General features: G+C 50.4%; 1 long non-coding RNA gene across 3 annotated transcripts in view; it reads left to right on the forward strand.

Moving 5' to 3' along the window:
• Nucleotides 1-833: 833 nt before the first annotated feature.
• LOC114670424 (uncharacterized) overlaps nt 834-20,926 on the forward strand; it is a 41,369-nt gene continuing 21,276 nt past the window's right edge. The window contains exons 1-4 of one of the 3 annotated variants that reach the window (XR_013399706.1): nt 834-936; nt 2,665-2,769; nt 5,723-5,934; nt 15,297-15,598. This is a non-coding gene — a long non-coding RNA (uncharacterized LOC114670424). Of the gene's footprint in view, nt 937-2,179; nt 2,259-2,664; nt 4,982-5,722; nt 5,935-15,296; nt 15,599-20,926 lie in introns of those variants that run through there. The other 2 variants (XR_013399708.1, XR_013399707.1) reach the window with 2 other exon arrangements.

Genomic DNA, 20,926 nt, shown 5'->3' on the forward strand with positions numbered 1-20,926 from the left:
CTGATGTCTCATGACACACAGCCATGCTGAATGCCACTAGAGGTCATGCCATGGGGTCCAGCTCAGGTGGGGGCCCAGGTGCTTCCTTCCTCAGCCTGTGCTGCAGCACTGGTGGCAGCTCAAATCACGCATAGGTTTGAAACTCCAAACACCCAAAGTAAACCCCGAAGCTAGCTCTCCAGTCCTCCCAGGGGATGTCATTCAGGACTCCAAGGAAGATTCCGAGGAAGGGGAGGAACAGGGGTCCTCCTCATGGGGTGACTTGGTGCCTCGTGCCTATCTCTGGGGTCCACTCAGATCCCAGGATGGCTTTGTGTGTGTACTGCCAAATTTAGCCACTCTGTGATTCCATGGGACCATCCTGTTCCTTCTGATTTGTTCTGGCTCTGCAGACCCCACTTTCCCATCTCTAGTTTCTTTCTGGTGCCTGCAAGGCGGACATGCATCATTCCCTCCAGGAAAGGTCCAGCACCTCTTCCGTCCTGCACTTTGCTTGATTAGGAATCACATGCAGCTCATACTTGTGCACTTATTTATTAAGATAGAGCTGTTGCTTTTTCTCCTGTGAAGGTATGGAATGGAAGCTGTGGGTCTCATGCTGGAAAGCAGGCTTGCCTGGCCCAGCCCTCTTGGCTTTCTGCCATCGTTTGCACCTCGGTGTCTTGTTGGGCCCAGACATCCACCCCTCACTGGGCTCTCATCCAAAGACAGGAGAGGGAAGGGCCAAAGAGCAAGGAACCTCGGGGGCTGCAGTACTTAGGATGGTTATGCTTCCACAGAGGAAATGCCAGGAGAGGTGGCCCTGGAGCTAGAGGCCCTTATGAGGTGCAGGAGGCACAGCGAGCAGAGCCCTGGGCACTGAGCGTTGTGTTCAGAGGAAACAGCTGCATCCCAGCCAAGGCCGGAGTAACAGGTGTGTTCCCAACTGAGAAAACGGTAAGTAGATGCACAGTTAGGGCCTGTGATTAATCCCACACCTACAGAAATAATCAGATGAAGGTCTGTCTGGGTAGGACGCTGGAAGCAGGAGGTGCTGTGGACCTGAGGAAAGGCTCCTGGGTGTGGCATGAAGGGGTGGTTAGATCCTGCCTTCTGGAGCTGAGCTTGGACTTTCAGCCCCAGTCCAGCTCTGTCATTGGCAGTCTAGTCCCGCTTTTCCTTCCCTTGGTTCTGGTGCACAGGTGTTTTTGGCTGGCCCCAGTCCCCAGGTGCTCTGCTGATTCACAGAAGCTGGCAGGCGGCAGCCACTGTGGTCAGGGCAGCACAGCTGTCTTCATCTGGGGCGTCCTCATGCACCTGCTGTCAGCAGGCCCTCCTACCCTGACCCTGGAGGACAATCTAGGAGCCCGGGAGCCTTTCTGAAAGGTGGATGCATGGAGAGGAAAACCTGGCCTCAAACCTCACCGGCCCAATGGGAAGGCTGATGTGGATGCTGCCTCTGCCTGGCAGGCTTCCTGTGCCCTGCGCCGGCGTCCTGCCTTGGCCTGGCAGTGTGTGGGAAGCAGTGATGAGGCACCCAGCATGCTGAGCCCCCAGGAGGAAGGCGGCTCTAGTCCTGGGAATTCAGCGAATTTGTGCCCTGGCTCCAAGGAGCTTCAGTTCCCAGCTCTCTCTCTCCTCTCCCTCTGTCCTGATCTCTAGGCCATGCCCCAGGCAGCATCTGACCTGCCCTGTCTTTGTTCCCCTGCCCCACAGCCTTGCACGCACAGATGGATGGAATGCACAGAGGAAAGAATGAATGGTTGCTTAATGTGAGGGGAAGCCAGGCAGCCAGTGACATGTAAAGCTGGAAGAGAACCTACAGAGGGTTCCCCTGAGTCCCTCAATTTGTCTGAAGGGGCCCCTCTTCTATGTTTGCTTGAGGAAGGGGCTGGGAACTTTGCCTGTGTTGACAGGGGTCTCCTGGGGTCTGGGGTGCGGGGTGGGCAGATCCTAGCTCATGGCAGGCAGGCATTCATCGTCGTCTTTGCATTTGCCAGAAGGTTTCCCTCCTCTCCTGAGTCCTCGGGCTGTCTCCGTGGCATCTTCCACGTTTGAATGATGACTCATGGGCGTCTTTCCTCTCTGCTTCTGGAGATAGTTTTAGGCTTGGGGAGGGGGTGGAATCCCACAAGAACAGATGCACACTGCCTCCTTTGCACCTACCCCGTGGCTGTGTCTGAAAGCTTCCATTTTCTCCAGGAGGACAGGCGGCAGAGAACCATCCAATTCCCTCTGCATGTGCAGCGCTTTTTTGGAATTCAGTTCTACATCAGGTGGTGCGTCTCGCCAACTCTTCAAAATTCAATCAGCTACAAGGCCTTATATTAGAACAACAAACCTCTTGGAAATTCAGCGCTGAAATCCCTTTATGCACCAATTCTCTCAGAAACCTGAGTCAGATAGTCACAGTTCTCCATGTAGCCTATTTTTATGTCTGGTCTCTTGGAAATTTAGCACATAGTGGGAGCTCAAACATTTTGCTTAATCATTGCAGGACTGTTAATTTCTGTGCCACACTGAGGACAAGCTATTTAAAGACCCTGTATGTATGGGGCTTAAGGAGCTTAAAGACACGATTCTGTAGAAACCTGATTCCATGGAAACAATGTTGCTTCTATGCTTGCCTCTAACATGTCACATTCTTTTGTATTTTAACGTTACTTCTCATGTTGTATTGACCAGGTGCAGTTTCATCTTCTGAATCCAAGAACGGAAGCACAATGGGACCTGGGCATCCAGTACTACTCACTCAGGAGCACATATGACCAGCCCCTCAGAGCCTCTGAGGTAGGAGGCAGGTGCATCACCTTCCAGCCCCATAGTCAGGTCCCGTGACTCCTTTGCCTGTGGGCTGTGCCATCATTGTGCCACATGATTGTGCAGTTGCTTTGTGCTTGGAGTGTTTGTCAGAAAATGTTCCCAGGGCAGATGGGTGCGAAGGCAGCATCCTCCCTTGGCCGAGGTGACACCCTCCAGGCTGGGGACAGAGTCTGGGAGAGTAAGGAGCACTTGCTCCTTTCTCTGGGGACTGTGCTGTGTGTCCTGACAGGGTGTCCTGGTTCTCCCCTTTGCCCTCACACTCTTTTCCCACAGTGAGTCCTGGTACGCTCTTGCTCAGAGCCTGCAGTGGGATCCACCATCCCTGCAGTGGCCCCCAAGGGCGCCAAGACCCAGCAGGACCTGCCTCGACCTTCCAGTCTCACTTCTGTCCACTCTCTGCTTTCCTCTTGCCCGTCCAGCCTGACCTCGCTGTCCCTCCAGCACCCAGTCACAGCCAGGCCTCAGGGCCTTTGGCTGTGTGGTTTGCCTGGAGCACTCTTTACCCAGACATCTGCTTGGCCAATGTCCTTGGCACCTTCTCTTTGGCACACCCAACTACCTTATTTAACACCACAGAGTCTCTCCCTCTCCAGCCCACACTCAGGACCCACGTGTCTGACTGCTTTCTTTCCTTCCCATACTTACAGTCGTGGAACATGCAAGCTGTTTACTCCTATTCTGTTGTTGTTTGTGAGTCATTGCCAGTTTTGCTCCCCAACATCCTGAGCACTCAGCAGTCTGCCCTGCTTTGGCTCAGGTGGAGCATGATGTGTGCATTTGGGTTTGTTGCAGCTTCTCAGTTCAAATAAAACTGACAAATGGCAGCATTCTTCAGCAGACATCCAGCACAGCTTTGTCCATTTCATGTATTTCTGCTTCTGTCCTTATTATCTTGTATATTCTGTTTTCCTAAGGTTTATTCTGTTTGAAAAAAATAGGTTTTCTTAAGTTCATTCATCCTCAGACTTCCTGCTTTTCTAAAACAGCCCTAGTATCATGTAACCACTCTTAGAACCTTTTTGTTGTACTCTGCAGTGTACTCTGCAGGTTTTGACAGGTACTCTTAATGATTATTCAATATTAGGTACTGTTACTTATAAATTATTTAGAAATACATGGTGATTCATTGTTACCTCCTTTTTCCTGTTTTAGAGGTTATGCCTCTGTATTCTTTGACAGAGGCTAACATTTACAGACTGCATTCCTCACTTATCAAAGTCTGATGTTAATTGGTGATTTTGTATATGGGCACTCTCTTTTCCAAATATATTTTAAAAATCTTTTTATCATCGATTTTTCACTTAATTGTATTGCGTTTAGAAAATATGGTGTACAGATCTTAGTTTTGCGATCTTTTGAGACTTGTTATTTAGTCCAATGCATAAGCAATATTTGTAAATGTTGTCTGTGATCTTATAAGAAATAAATCCCACCAATTAATGGGTGCATGTTCTGCACATACCTGTCAGATCATGTTTGTTAGTTGTGTCATTTGTGTCCTTGGTAACCATTTTTGTCTGCTTGACCTATCGGTGACAGTGGCTTTATCAACCTCTTATTGCAATCCTGCCAATCTTTGCTTTACATATTTGGAAGTTATTAGTTGCACACAAGTTTAGAAACACTGTATCTTCCTGTGTAGTGATCTTTTTCTCCCATATGATGTTTTTTGTCCTAAAGTCTATATATAGCTGCAGTAGTTTTTGTGATTAATAATTGCCTGGTGTATCTTTTTACTGTTATTTTCTTTATGCTGTATATATTTTAAAGTTTTAGACGTTTCTCTTTAAAACGCATATAATGATATTTTGTTTCTAATCCAGACTGACCATATTTGTATCTTCATGAAAGAGTTTTTAATCCATTTACCTTTAATCCATTTACCTGTGACTATTGATGTGTTTTTGCCCCCAAATCGTATTTTACATCTTTTATTAGTTTTGTTCCTTCCTCCTCCATTCTTTCCCTTTTTGGGAAAAAATGGCAAAGACAGTTTTTGAACTCAGATTTCTCTAACACCAAAGACTGTATTCTTTCAACCTCTCCACTGTGGACTATGAAAATCCCCAAGTGGCATTTCTAACTCATATCTCAATTTTATGGCAGAGATTAATTGCATGTTTTTCTATTTCCTATTTCTCAACCTATCTGTTTGAATAAACATCTGAATGGTTTTATAGACTGGCTTCCTTGGTGCTTCTCAGATATCCCCCCATTTCCCTACAGGGTCTGTTATGCTTTTTCCTCAAATACCTATGAGGAGTTCTCACTTCTTTACCCCTTCTGGTTTGGCTTAAAGCGTGTCTTTTTACTGAAGCTCCCTCGACCATCTTAATAAAAATATCAAAACCCTCCACCCCTGCCATTCTTATCCCTGTCCTGCTTGACTCCTTGGAGGATGGGTGACTGCAGGCACCACCCCATGCTCAGAGGCTCTGTCAGGAGCCTGCACCCCACGCCTCACCCTATGCTGAACTTCTTCAGGATGGCATTTGACCTCCACCACACAGGATGAGTCTTCTGGGTAAATATTTTTTTCAAGTGTAGTGGCTCCCTTTTTTAAAAAGTCAGTGAATATGGCTTTTTCACATGCTAGCATTTTTTCTTTGTTGTTTTCTTCTTCTCATCCTTTCCACTTCTGCCCCCTTTCCCCAAAGCATGCACTGTGCAGTGTCCCCATCTCCTGCTCATCAAAACTCATGACCTTTATTCATACCATGGTGCTTCAGAAATGCCATTCACCTCCCTGCCCAACTGTGCAGCTCCCTCTGGGTGAAATATTGACTTCAATGGCCTCATCTTCTTTACATTCTCCAAAGTTTGTCATCTTTGTTAAATAATGAATGCAGCTTCTTGATGTTTCTCTCCTTAATGATTGCAAGAGAGAATGATGCTGTTATTTCCCAATTGATGCTGCCAGGGAGACAATTGGAGCTAGGAGTGGACCCAGAAGCAGCCTGCTGGAGGAAGCTGCAAATGTGATCATCATGAGGCTGGAGATGCTGAAGATCGGTGAACATTCCCAGTGACTCTGGCTCAATCTGGGACCCTGGCCAGAGCTACTGGTCACCAACACTATGCAGGGTTTGGGGCTTCAGTGCCTCCCAAGATGGATCTGCAGGTTCTTGACAGGTAACAAGGTGACCCCTGTCTGCTACTGACCCCTCAAGCTGGTCGGCACAGGTTTATAATGAACACCACGGTGTCATGTCAGACTCGGCCCCAGTATGAGACCAGGGGATGCTGAGTGTCTGCATTTCAGCAAAATGTAACCCATCTGTTTCTAGGCATTTGCCTGAGACAGATTGTGGTCTAGCCGTCCAAGGGGGATGTGGTGTCTGAAAGCCCCTTAAAAAGCTGATTCAAGGTTTATTCTCTCTTTTGAAGAGGTGAGTCATGTTTCACCAGCAGATACTTGTGACTCATTTTTAAAAAAGGGTTTTCATACTCTAAGCTGGTGGGGTTGAAGAGAATTACAAATCTGTGAGCCTTTCCCCATCTTTCTTACATCTGGATGGAAAACACAAGCTCATATTCAAGGAGGTGCTCAAAGCTGGACTGTGGCGTTTTGCACACATTATGAAGTTATTTCTACTTTTGGTTCTGAACCAGAATTGAGCCCAGAACCACCAGGGCTACCCCTCCAGGGTCACCTGGAGAATGGTTTCTGTGGTGATGGCTGGAATTGGGCTGGTGGTCCCAACTGAGCCACAGGTCGGGCCTCTTAACTGCACCAGGGTTAGAAGATGCTCCTGGAAGGGGTGGAAACAACTTTCCTCCAGGCAATACAACGTCTGTGGTTGGGGGATTGCCTTGGAGAGAACCTGATTGGGATTTTCCTGGGTAGGAGTTCTGAAACTTTTCCAAGTCGTTAGAGAAAGCCTGTCCAAGCAATTTCATAGAAAAAGCAACCTGAGTGTTGCACAGTCACCCACTCACTCAGCAGCACAGCGCAGTGCGGATCCTTGGGGTCCTCCCAGTTTGCAGTCACCCACTCACTCAGCAACACAGCGCAGTGCGGATCCTTGGTGTCCTCCCAGTTTGCACAGTCACCACTCACTCAGCAGCACAGTGCAGTGCGGATCCTTTGGGGCCTCCCAGTTTGCATAGTCACCACTCACTCAGCAGCACAGCGCAGTGTGGATCCTTGGGGTTCTCCCAGTTTGCACAGTCACCACTCACTCAGCAGCACAATGCAGTGAGGATCCTTGGGTCCTCCCAGTTTGCACATCACCACTCACTCAGCAGCACAGCGCAGTGCAGATCCTTGGAGTCCTCCCAGTTTGCACAGTCACCCACTCACTCAGCAGCACAGCACAGTGCAGATCCTTGGGGTCCTCCCAGTTTGCACAGTCACCACTCACTCAGCAGCACAGCACAGTGCGGATCCTTGGGGTCCTCCCCTGGCTTTGTGAACTTGCTGAAGCACCTGGCTCCAGCCCCATTGCCTCTTGTGTGAAATTAGGATAACGGATCCTCACAGAACTGAAGCATAAATTTAGTGAGTTATTACAGGAAAAGTACTGGGCTCTCTCTGGCACATCGTGGACACTGTGCATTCCAATTCCTTGCATTTCTGGGGACATATAGGAGGCATTTCTCCTTTCTCCCTTTAGAAATCACTCAAAACCACTTGGAGAAAAAAGCCGAAATGAGCCTTTTCTTGATGAATTAGGAGTGCGTGTCCTCCCCCCAGGCCCCCAACCACAGAGCATCTTCGCGTTTTTGAACAGCCACCTGGCTCCCGCCTCAGGGCCTTGGCACCTGCCCTTTCTTCTCTCAACACAGCATGTCCTCTGGTTGTCTGTGTCCTTGGCCCTCCTCATCTGTCATCAGGGATGACGACATCACTGACCTGCTGCTGAAGGTCGGTGCCGTCCTGCCCACACGTCTGTGAGCCCTCAGCAGGGTGCACACCTATTTGGTTGCATTGTGTACTTTCTAGTGTGCACTAAGTGCTTCCAACAGTGCCAGGCTCACAGCAAGCACCGCATCAGTGTCTGTTGCTATTATTATTATTATTACTACTACTATCATGTCTTTGTGGGATGAAGGAGGAGTGGCTGGGGGGCGGGCGAGGTGTGGTGGCAGAGAGCGCTTCCCGCCTGCAACACGTGCCTGGTCTGAACATTTCACATCAGATGCTTTCAGGCTCCTTCTCTTGGCAGGCTACCCAAAGGTTGTTTTTCTTTGCCTTGAAGAATTGCAGCACACTTTAGATCCATTCTGCATTATATGTGTGTGGTGTAGTTGGATCGATATGTAGATGGAGACATAGATAAAGACACAGATGTGGACCTTCAAGGAGAGCTAATGAGGTCAAGGGGTGTTACTGTGAACACACACAGGTACACATGGACACACACAGAGACACACACAGGCACAGAGAAACACACAAACACAGAGACACCAACAGACACACACACACACACACACGCGCACACACATACATATGCACACACACATCAGACCTGGAGACCGTAATCTAGGTCCTACAGAGAAGTTTTGAAACATTTCCGGCAAAATCCCATCCCCTCCTTGCTTCATCTCGCCCTTCCCCTGCCCTGAGGGGCACTGTCTGGTCCTAGGAGCAGGGCCAGCTTTCGAGTGCCCAGGTAGGGCTGCTGCTGCCTCCAGCCTCCAGCTCCATCCTGGCCAGCCAGGGCTCCTTCCTGCCGACTCTGCTTTCCCTTCCTGCACCTCTGGCAGCCTCCTCCTGGCTCTCAGCATCTTACCTAGTGAAAGCGAATGCAAGACAGACTGAAAACCACATCCTTACAATCCTGGGGACAGGACTTGCCTCACTGTAGCCCCGAGTGTCCCCTCTGCTCCTGGGCTTGGAGCAGCCTGGGTGTGCAAGTGCCGAGATCTGCAGATCTGGAGGAGTTGCTCCTGCTCACCCTGCCAGGGCCGTTCTCCCTTCTCCTTGCAGGAAGCCATCATTTCCTATGTGAAGGCATGGGCACTGCCCCGGAATTATCCTGCGAGGAACACCTTCACTTCTGTTTTACTGATTAGTACACCCAGGCTCGGAGAGGTTAATTAGCTTGCTCATGGTCACACACATCATCCACTGCAGAATTGAGACATGAAGGAGGCTCCTGTGCCCCAAATCCTGTTTTCTTCACTCCTTTGCTAATACTTCCAAAATTGTGGAAACAAAGCACATGAAGCCAAAGGGAGTCGGAGAGGCAGTGCAGCTGCTTAGAGATTTAGGGTCGAGGTCGGTTGCCTTTTACCCATGACTGCAGCTAGGCCACTTTACTCCTCCGTGCCTATAAAATGGGGAAATGACACCTGCAGAGGCTGCTTCAGAGAGATGTCGAGGTGGTCAACTGAGAAGGAAACCTGCTAGAGAAGCCGTCAGGTACCCCACAGAAATGAATTACCCTTATCCTCCACAGCACTGGAATACACCAACATTAAACACGAAAGGACACCAGAAAATTTCTAAAAAGAATATGTGTTCTTCCAAGAGACAACCTGTTTTGTAAATGCACTTTCCTAAATCGGGGTTCCCTGATGCCCCGCCCTTCACCGTGGCCACGTTTCCCAGAGTCAGTGGGTATGAAGTTGAGCAGCACAGCCAGGGCCCCGCTGGGCTGGGATTGCAGCCTCCTCACTCAAGAAACAAGGAACCAGAGAATCTGCCATGGATGCTCAGCCCGCTTCCAAAAGACCTGAGACACAGTTACACCATCCGTGTGGAAATGGAAGAACCTTGTCTACCATGGAGAAGGAAGGGGAAGGAATTACCGCCAAGGCCGGGCTCTGGGCGGTCATGGTGGGAGATGTTGATTCCTCCCATGGGCATCCTAGTGTGAGGGCAACGCCCCAGTCCCAGCACGTCTCCCCACACGCATCCTCCTGGAGGGTGCCCGTGGGGTAGCCCTTGAGGGAGGGGAAGTGCTGGCGGATTCACCCAAGGGTCTGTGCCGGGGATGCGGACAGCCTTGCAGACTTAGCTGCCCCGGAGGGCTTGCTGCTGAGGCACAAAGAAAGTCCCGTGGCATTTTGTTGCTTAAACCCTCAATAGAAGTGAAGGGTGCAGAATAAAAATGTGACTCGGCCGAGGAGGCCGGGCGGGAAGCTGACCGAACGAAGCCACCCGACTCCACATCTCCACCTGCTGCTCAAAGTGTCCACTGGGAAGGCCCAACGTCTGCCTTAAACTCACCATTCCTACAACGAGGGGGATTTGCCCAGCTTCCCTATCTGTGCCTGGGAAAAGGGTCACATTCTCCCTCCTGCTTCCTAGTCTGAGCAATGCAGGGCCGGGGACCAACTCTCAGTCTGCCTCCCGTTGCCCACAGGCCACCAACTGCCCCTCAGAGCACCTCGGCTTGCACTTCCCTAGCTATTCAGCACCACACCCTACTCGTCGTCCTGCTGGTCTCTGGCCCGTGCTAGGATTGTGGCCCTCCAACAGGTTTCCCAGCCCCATCTCTCTCCTCTGGCATCCCCATGCACTGCCAGCAGATCTGTCTTGGCCAAACTCTGCGTGGGGCGTGGAGCCACTCTGCTCAGAAGCCCTCAATGGCTCCCTGTTGCCTTCTCAGTCAGGGCCTCCCAGCAGAGGTTCCCCTTATTTCCCACTGGTACTGGCACCCCAGTCCCCAGCACGTGCTGGCCAAAGCCCCAGCCATGGCCCAAAGTGACCACCCTCAGTCCCTGCTCAAGGGGACTGAGCTCTACCATGCCGGGGTGGGGGCGGCCACCCAGCCAGTGGTGGGGCCTGACCATGTTGCCTGGTGCCAGGGCTCTGGCCAGGGGAGGCCGTGGGGCCTGCCTGTCAGGTTCTTTGCAGACCTGCTCCCCTGGAGGCAGGTCCGGCAGCAGCAGAGGAAAGTGGAGCAAAACCCCTGAAGGAAGAGGAAATTTGGGGAGGGGCTCAGGTGCTGCTCTGCCCTCACTTAAGGAGCCTCATCTTGAACCTCTGTCCTCACAACCACAGGAGTCTGAGGCTCTGATGGTGCCCATTCTGGAACATTCTGGTTAGGACCACTGGCTCCTTGCTGCCAGAGAGCTTCAGCATGGAGCTGCCGCCTGGAATCCGGCAGTAGCTGTGCAGGGGAGGCAGGCATTGCAGATCGGCCCTGCAGTGCTCATGACAGGCGCCCTGGCACAGAACCTCTCTGGGCTTTAGTTACTTCTTCAGTGCAGCAGAGAATCTGTAGCCCCCTGGATGTGGTTGTGAAGCTGAACCTAACAGTGAGAGGGAAGCTTGTGGTGGAGATGGGGCTCACAGCTTGAGCTCCCAGAGGGCTGGGCTTAATCAGATGATTGAGTGTCCTGGGTCCCAGAGGCAAGAGGGGACCCCCCATCGTTACCAAGAAACTGCAGCTCCAAAACAGCTCCAGATGCCACATCATGTCACTTCCCACATGTGGCCAGCTTGGTGGTGCGGGGAGTGTCTGTCAGGGCAGGTGCTTGCGGAGGGGCCTGGCATTCCTCATGCTTTGCTGGACCCAGCTCATGAGCCCGGCCTGCATTTTCCACTGTTTCAGAGTTCTGGCTTCTACACTGACAACCCTGCCATTTCACTGGGTGCCAGGAAGAAAGACATCCTTACATTCTGCTGTGTTCTGGGTGGGTGGGATTGCTTATCTGACCTCCCAGATGAAATTAACAGGGATGTCTAATGCCATTCTCACTCACATGCACCAGATGCTGGGAGAGGGAAGAGGGGGTACATAATTGGAGAGGAAAGCAGAAGAGCCACAGTGGACATGCTGTGTATTACACAGAACAGCCAGCCGTGCAGCCTGCGGTTCCTGGGTGGAGTAAGTGCATCCTGAAATATGCATCTTCTAAGTGCATATAGTCTTCTAAGTGCATATAGTCCTGGTAATTAGAATTTCTATTCAAGGTAATTGATTTGAATTTCCCATCTGTGGGAAATGCAGTGACTTAGGTGGAAACATTACGTCTCCAAACAAAAATTCCATAAACAACCCCTTAAGACTTTGCTAATTTTATGTTAAGAAGTTCTCCAAGGAGGGACTTGGGAAATATTTTTGCCTTTGGGAAGAGAGAAAGAAGGGAAGGCAGAGGCAGATAGGAAACGGGACTGCCTGCTGTTTGCTGATTGCTATTGCACTCCTGGCTTGGTTCCATTCTCTCTGCTGCACTGGATCCAGCCTGGAGTCATTACTCAGAGGTTGAGAGACTGACTTGGAGATAAGGGGCCTCTCTTGCAGGTTTAACAGGAAGTACAGTGCAAATGCAGGCTTCCTGGAATCTTGCTGGGAGCTATTCATGCTGACACACATTGCTGAGCGAGAAGGGGGAAGCTTGTGCCTGCTGGTGGGGGGCTCCTGCCACCTACCATCTGTGGCTTTCAGGGTGGTCCCTGTGATTCTCTGCTCCTCGGGGCTTCCACTTCTCTGGATGGGGCTACTTGGCAGCATGGGAGCCGCTTCCAGCACCAGGGTCAGGTAGGCTGGTCTGATGGAGGAGAGTCCAGGTGGGGTGAGGGGGAACTCTCAGAGTGACTGTTCTGGGGGATCTGCACAAAGGGGCAGGAGGTCTCCCCACAGGAGGTAAACCTTGAATGGAAATGGGTGGTCCTGGGGCTGGAGACCACCAAGACTTCAGGCCATCAGGTAACACTAGGGATGGCCACCAGCAGGCCCAGGGCACCCACTTATTCATCTTCTTTCCTGGGAGGTCATCAGGAACCATGGCAGTTGGGGGGATAGGTCACAGGGAGGCAGGCACTGAGAGGCGCCAGCACTGGCAATGACACCGAAGCCAGTTGTCAGAGCCACAAGGACATGGCCTGTGACTTTCCTACCGCTGATGCATCCCTGCCTGTGTGTGACCCTTACACCAGCCCTGGGGCTCAGGGGGAGAAGGACTTGTGCAGGGGCCCTTGGCAGACGAGCAAAAGAATCGGGTTTGGACTCAGGTCTAGCTGATGCCATCTCCTTGACACCATAAAAGCTGGCAGAATGCACAGATGACACAGTCCACGCAGAGCTTGGCTGCAGCGGGTGCTGGGAGGCCAGGGCCCCCGTGCCCTGGGATTTTGTCATCCCTGAGCCTGGATTCCTGGAGTCTCCACATTGAAAACCCTATTCTACATCACGTGACTCCCTGGACAGGGACCCGGCTCGCTACATTTTGGGCAAGAACCCTTATATCCCATTCTTTCTGATGGGCTCCAGAGCCCAGAGGAACTCAGTCTGCATGGGATCAAGCTGTCCCAGCTGTGGGCAGAGGAGAGGCCAGATACCCCTCCTGCTGAGCACCCTGCCACCTGGCTTTGCTACTTACTCTCAATAGCAAAAGACAAAAATCCAGATGAAAATTTCCTCTGGAGTCTGGATAACTGAGCCATTGTTTTGGCTAGTGCTGCCAAATACTGTGGGTTCTACTTTCTCCCAGTGATGGTGGCTCGAGGGGCTGTTTGGGGTTCTGTAGCCTGGGTGCAGGCATTTGGATTCAGTCTATCTGACTGGGGGTCACGGTGCCTGCGGCCAAGGATAAATTTCAGTGACTGGCCCAGCAGTCAGCCTTGCAGACTGAGGCATGAACCCAAGTGGCTGGAAGCAGCCCTCTACCTGTAAGTATCTTATCTCCAGGATCCCAAGGAGACGAGTCGCAGACTGACTTCAGCTCTGGGGAAGCATGAGACACAGGTTTTCTGAAAGCACCTATTGGGGGTGGGTCTCCCAGTCCAGGGCGAGTGCACACCTGGTGGGCCTCAGGCCCAGAGGAGGCCCCTCCTGGGCCCCCTGGCCGGCTTGATGATAGGGCCAGAGGCAGGTCGCTCCTCATCTGCATTCTTCCACAATCGAGGGCCCACATTGTAGTCTGATTTGAGAAGGGCACCAGGTGTAAAGATGATGCTTCTGAGACTGCTTTATAACCAGGTGTGGTCACAGAACTAAATTCAAGTGAGTGGGACATAAGTCAAAGTGTCTCATACGGCAGCTTCAGATGCCTTTCTTAGAAGTCAGCTGCCTTTCAACCTCTATCAGTTCCTCTCTTCTGCTGGCTATAAGCAGATGAGATGGCTGGAGCTGGAGCAGCCATTTTGGACGGTGAGGTGACCCTATGATTGTAGATTTTGTACAAGGAGGGAGGAGGAGAAAAAGCAGGGAACTCTTAATCTTCTTGGACTTGGCTTTTCTCCATCACTTACTTCTATCTTCCACCCTGTTGGTTCATTCTCAAGCTTGACAGGGAGGTCTCCCACAATTCTAGCCTCACCTTGTGGCCACCTCCAATCCATAGGAGAGAGTATGCCCCTGAGATCTCAAAGCAAGCCCCAGAATCAAGTCTCACTGTCCCCATGTGACTTCAGCTGGGTCATGGGCCTGTCCTTAAACTAATCACTGAGGTGGTAAAAGCTTTGTGTGCTGTGTTTGTTGCCATACAAAAGAACATTCAAACATCTTTCCTCAATTCCTATTTGTATCTTTAAACCAGCCTTTACTTTACTGACTGTGCGTTGCAACTATTGATTCCTCACCTCTTCTGTTTGATGCAAGGGATCTGAGGTCCAGGGAAACTAGGTGACCAGCCCCAGGATGTGTTTGGGGGGCATGTATCACTTTTCTGAAACTAGGCCCCCTTTCTATTTTGGGGAACCCTGACAATGGTCAAAGGTAGCTAGGGACACCATCTCCCCAACCCAGCATCTGGCACAGGGATGGGCCTGTTAGCAGGGCTTGGCAGACCTGGGCTTACTAATGGCAGTGGCAGCCAGCAGGGGAGGCAGTGGGGTCTCACTGAGCCATTCAGAGTGACTTGGACTCTCGAGTCCCTGAGTCCCTGGTCCTAACCTCCTGAGCCCCTTCCAACATCCCTACTTCTTTGCTTGTCAGCAGGGTCTGGGGTTGGCAGCCAAAGACCAGATGGTTGCAGAAAACACCCTACCGGTGGTGAAGCCTGGATCTCTCCCCCAGCCCCAGCCCAGCACCTGCGCAGAGTTGGTGCTGTGTGAGTCCTGGTGATGTGGGACTGGCTGGGCCTCCCATGTAGGGCTTTCCAGCCTGAGCTGGTGTTGACTGATTCAAACACGAAAAGAGCCAGCAGTAAGCCAGGGCTGCTGCCAAGCCCACCAGGGTGCTCTAGGACTCAGATGCAGAGTCCCAGGGGAGCTAGGCAGGCTCAGATCCCCACACCTGCAAAATCAGAATGTGTGGAGGTAGACGAGGGGCCCAGCAGGGATCATGGACTGAAGGCCCTGGGAGCAGATATAGAACCTCAGGGCATCTCGGGGCAGCTGACTGGGTGCAGTTATTTTCACACAAGGTTTCTTCCTAATCTTCCAAGAAGAACTTGTAACAGACAAATAATATGACCAAAGCCAGAAGACATCCCACAAGACAAGGCTGGATGTGATTTTTCCAAATGAAGAGTAGGTTGGGCAACTGAGATTTGAACAATGGGCTTGTGTGCATGTGTATGCATGTGTGTGTGTGTTCTCCTGCGTCTGTGTTAAAATTTAACATTAGCCTTTTCCTCTTCATTCCTCTTTCCAGGTTACATGACAAGGTCTGTGGAGAGGAGGCAGGACTGGCCTGGGCAGGAGGGGTGGTGGCCTGCGGACACACAACCCCGACCGCTGATGCCCTTCGGCATCATGAGGCCCATTGGTGTCGGGAGCCTTGTTCTGGAATCACATCCTTTCCCTCCCAGAGTTTGGCCACCCTGGAGATGGAGATGACACACAGCTGTCTCTCCTGGCCCAGAATTTCAGCAGGTCACATGCTGAGTCCGTGGTGCTCAGCCAGTGATTCCAGCATTGTTTCAGAGAAGCCTGAGGGAGCTGTCAGTCTCCCGTGTAAGTAGCACTCAGCATTAAAACCATATCTAAAGCAAGTGATGGGGAAGGGACATGGTACCTGTCACCATTTATGTCCTTTGTCATCAGCAGAGTCCAGGGCTCTGAGCGGGTGATGGGCACTGTGGCTAATGAAGGGGACAAGAGGCTGCCGCTCTGGGCAGTGCTCCTGGGAGCAGAAAATTGAATGAGGTGGATGTAGTGAGGAGGGGATGAGAGTCCTGGCAGAAAGGCCAGAGCATCACAGGGAGGTCTGAAGGCTGGGTCGCTGCCCACAAAGAAAAAACTCTTGCGGCTTTCAGACAAACAGGAGTGTCCTTCTGCCCACTCTAGAGTCCCGCTGCCTTGATGGCAAGTCTGGCGGGGCTGCTGGGGGATGACACGCTGTGCAGAGCAGAGACAAGCCAGCTCCCAGCCCCGCTGGCCCCCAAACCCACAGGCTGGAGCTGCCCAGTGAGCGATTGCTGACCACACCATTGCGATATGAGCGCACGTGCGGTGGTTGAAGCTGCTCGCTCCAGGTTGGTGTCAAACAGGCAAGGGAAAGAGTGCGGGTTGGGGATCTAGCCGCGTCCATCTCAGGTATGTGCCAGGAAGCCCGGGCTGTCTTCTCTGCAGCCGCCAAATGAGGAAGCCTCCTTGGAGGCCAGGGCAGATCCTGCTGCTCAGCTGCCATGGCCTGGTGCTGCTGTCCTCCACCCCGCTCCTTACTTTAGTCCCCAAGTCATCCTTCCCAAGCAAAGTCTTGGGTGCCAGCTGTGTCTGCGATGTGCCCTGGGCCCACCCACCCAGCCTGCCCTGGGTGAGTCTCCAGTTTCTCTATAAAATGGGAAGGCAGCCTCCACCTCAGGGTCATCTGGAAGTTAATCAAGGAGCCTCGGGGGTGAATTCTGCAGGGAGGGTCATCTGGGCAAGTCCCTATTTTACCGTCAACCCTGTGAGTGCTTCTCCAATCCCACCGCGAGCGTGTGCTGGGCAGCTTCCCATTCCCATGGTCAGTAAGGGCAACAGGGAAGCAGTGCATGCCTTGGGCGTTTCCTTCACTCTGTCGTTTGAACCAGTGAGACCTGGCTAGACGTTTGATGCCTGAGGTTTTCTTTTCAAAGAAGAATTATTTTGGTTTGATGTTCTTGACTGCTGTACTTGCTCCCTGACCGCCAGCACCCCAGGTGCGGGAGGTGCACCGGAGGCCCCTCCTGCCAGCCACGGTTTTCAGCAGGCTGTGACCTTCGCTCTGAATGTGGGGAGGGAGCTGCTGCTGTTGGAGCCCCACGTCTCGGAGGCCTTCCCACTCCCAGCCCCTTCTCCAACCAGCAGCAGCGTGGAGGAGTGGGAGCCTCGCAGCTGAAGGGAGCGGTGTTTTTGGGGTGGTTTGCAAGTCTTTCTCTTCGTGCTGCTTTTGCTGTGTGTGCAGTGCCGACACTTGAACTGAGAAGCCGCTGGGGCATGCTCAGGTCTGAGTCTGAGGCTGGCAGACTTAGGTTCCCCCATGGGTCAAGGGAACCCTAGAGATTTGCTGTCACTTAAATGTCCCCAAGCTCTGCTGTAGATGCTGCCTTCAGAGCCAGCCACATGTAACTATCGTCTGAGTTCCAGCTGCCAAGGGCCTGAGACTCTACCAAGGCTCTTTCTGGCTGGGGGCAGGCAGGGCTGGGTGGGCTGGATCCCCCCTGGCCACCCAGAGGGAACAGCCCTCAACTAGGGCTGGGGGGCTGCCCAAGTGCCCCAGCTTCTCTATCTGGGGGAAAGCCCAGGTGGGGCTGCCAGCACCCAAAGCTCCGTGTGAGGTCAATCCTCACTCCCTTTCCCTTCCCCGGCCCGCCTTCCCCTCCTCTGCCAGGTTGTGCACCTCTTCTCCCAGCTCAGCCTCTTGCGTGGAATCCGTGCCCAGGGTTTGCCTCTGGGGACTGCACTGAGAGAGCTGGCTGCCTCACCTACATGTAGAGTGGGTTTGAGGGGACAATCCCAGAATATTTGGCACCAAGGTCAGGGCTGCTTGGTCGAGGATGGGCAAGGGCAGTGGTGATCAAGGAGTTCCATGTTTTCTCCTGTGGCTCAGAAGCTGCTTTCCTTGTTTTCTGGAAAGGCCTTGGGGCAGAACATGGGATTCGCTGTCTTCCAGGTGGGAGACTTACTAACTTTTCAAGGCAGTGAGCACCTGCCAGCCACCCTCCTGACCCCTTGGAGCATCAGGGATCTTCTGCATAGAGGCTTCCCCTAGGCAGGGCCATGCAGAGATGGCCATTGGAGGTCTGGAGAGGTCCTGGTGAGTGGGTCAGTTGGCAAGGCAGGGGGACCCTCCCACATGTATACACAGCAGGGGAGGGCACAAGGGAAGGAGCTTCGTGGGGCTCAGGCAGTGGGGGGACAATGGAGGAACGGGGGAGAACTGAGTTCCCATGGAGAGCAGCATCTTACTGTGAGTGAAGATGTAAGTTGGGCCTTCCTCAAATACACAGCAGGGTTGCCCGTCCTTGAAAGTAGACCTGGAACTATGTGTGTGTCACCGCTTTGTTCAGCATGGGGTCTGCAGCCAGCATGCCTCTTCCCATCTCTCTTTGCTTCTTATAATAACTTAAGTTTTTATTCTATCTGTATCTATATCTATCTACTTATACACACATATTATGCAAATACTTCTCATGCCAATCTACATTTATTTCAGTCTCGCATTTACAGTATGTATAGTACAAACACACTTTGGTTGTTATAGTAAATATGAATGTATATACACATACACACACACACACACATAGAAGAAGAATGTTCAGTTTTGCTTCAGTCCGAGAGATACTGAGAAGACCACTTCCCCACTGAACTTAGCATGCTTATATTGCACTCTTGCTGAATACCAGGCACAGGCCTCTTCAGCACATACCTTCAGAGCTCCTTCACTAGGGTGCTGGCAGATGTCACGCTTGATGTAGGCATCCAGGAGGAAAGGCTAATTTCGTCTGAGAGCATGTGTGTGTGAGTGCACAGGCTGGTGGAGCCTTTCCCTGAGACTTGGATGCTCCTCTGGAGGTCCACGCACAGGACAGAAGCCCTGACGCAGGCTTCTGCCTCCCTCCAATGAGGCATCCTCATAAGCTCTGTCAGAGGCAGCACCTGGGCTGGCAACAAGCCTGCTGAGTCTCTGCTGTGCTAGGCACTGGAGAAGCAGCTAAACCAGACAGGCTGCCCCTGCCCTCCTGCAGCTGACAGTTGAGGCAAGGGGGATTTAAGTAAAGATTCACAGAGGAGGCCAAGAGGCTCTTCACAAAGAGGGGTCAAGGTGCCCCTGTTGTGGCTGTGAGATGCAAAATGAGAAACGGTTGTCAGGGCTGGCCTGGGCCTCACTGGCCTCCAGTTTAGTGCCTTGGGCAGCTCACAGTCTTATCTGACTTACCCATACCTGTCCTAACAGGGCTGGAGTGCACAGAGAGCTCCCAGCAGGACTGAATATCAGTGCAGACACCTACACACCACCCACCCCTCTGTGTTGATCTTGGTGGAAATAACTGAGCAGGTTTGCTGGGCACCATGTGATCCTGAAATACAAGCAGATGTCTCATGCTGAGTCAGTCCAGAGATGCATTTTTTAAAGATTTGGTTTAAAAAATAGATTTTATTTTTTAGAGTAGTTTCAGGATCACAGAAAAAGTCATCAGAAGGTATAGAAATTTCCCATATAACCTGTGTTCCCCCAACCTGCCCTACTATCAGCATCCCACCCTAGAGTGGTACATTTGATTTCTTTCGTCAGAATTTTATAGTTTTTCTCTTACGGATCATGTATATATGTTATTGGATTTGTATCTAAGTATTGGTGCTAATGTAAGTGCTCTGGTGTTTTTAATTTAAATTCCACTTGTTCATTGCTGGTATATAGGAAAGTGATTGACTTCTGTATATTAACCTTATATCTTGCAACCTTGCTATAATCGCTTATTAGTTCCAGGAGGTTTTTTGGGTCAGTTATTTTAGATTTTCTAAAAAATAATTTTGTCATTTGCAAACAAAGACAGTTTTATCTTTTCTTCTTAATCTTCGTATCTTTTATTTCCTTTTTATTTTTAGACAGGGTCTTGCTGTGTCACCCAGGCTGGAGTGCAGTGGTGCGGGCACAGCTCACTGCAGCCTCAAACTCCTGGGCTCAAGGGATCTTCCTGCCTCAGCCTATTGAGTAGCTAGGACTACAGGCATATGCCACCAGGCCTGGCTACTTCTTTTCTTGTCTTACTGTATTAGCTAGGACTTCTAGTCCAATGCTGAAAACAGTGGTGAGAGGGGACATCTTGCCTTGTTCCTGATGTTAGAGGAAAACTTTTGAGTTCTTCACCATTAGATATTATGTTAGCTGTAGGATTTTTGTAGATGTTCTTTGTCCAGTTCATGAAGTTCACTATATTACAAGTTTTCTGAGACTTTTTATTATGAATAGGTGTTGGAATTTTTGTAAAATGATTTTCTACATCTGTTGATATAATACTGTGGGTTTTTTTTCTTCTTTAGCCTGTTGATATGATGAATTAGAATTACTTTAATTGATGTTTCAGTGTTGAATCAGCCTTGCATACCTGGAATAAATCCTATTGGTCATAGTATAGAATTCTTTTCATACATTGTTGGATTGGATTTGTTTTGTTTTGTTTTGTTTTGTGTTTTGTTTTGGCATGTTTGCTTCTATGTTCATGAGAGATGTTGGTCTGTGTGTTTTTCTTGTGAATTATTTGTGCAGTTCTGGTATTACGGTAATGCTGACTTCATAGGATGAATTAGAAAGTATTCCCTCTACTTCTATGTTCTAAAAGAGATTGTACAATTTCTTCCTTAAATGCTTGGTATAATTTACCTGGATCTGTTGCTTTTGGTTTTGCAAGGTTGTTCGTTATTGATTCTGTTTCTTTAATAGATATAGCTCCATTCAAATTCTCTATTTTTCCTCATGTAAGTTTCAACAGATTGTTTTCTTGCAGGAATTGTTCCATTTCATCCACATTATTAAGTTTGATGACTAGAGCTTTTCATAATAGTTCTTTATTATCCCTTTTAATGTCTATGGGATCTGTAGTGTTGTCCTCTCTTTCATTTCTGATGTTAGAAATTTGTGTCCTCTTTTTTTCTTTAGTTAATCCTGGCTAGAGGCTTATCAATTTTATTTATCTTTTCAAAAAATCAAATTTTTCTTTGGTTGATTTTCTGTATTGATTCTTTAATTTCATTGATTTCTACTCTAATTTGTATTGTTTATTTTTTCTGTTTAATTTGAATTTAATTTGCTCTTCTTATTTTAGTTTCCTAAGGTGGAAGCTTAGGTTATTGATTTTAGACCTTTCTTCTTTTCTA

This window comes from Macaca mulatta, chromosome 10 (assembly GCF_049350105.2).
Source record: "Macaca mulatta isolate MMU2019108-1 chromosome 10, T2T-MMU8v2.0, whole genome shotgun sequence".
NCBI lineage: Eukaryota > Metazoa > Chordata > Mammalia > Primates > Cercopithecidae > Macaca > Macaca mulatta.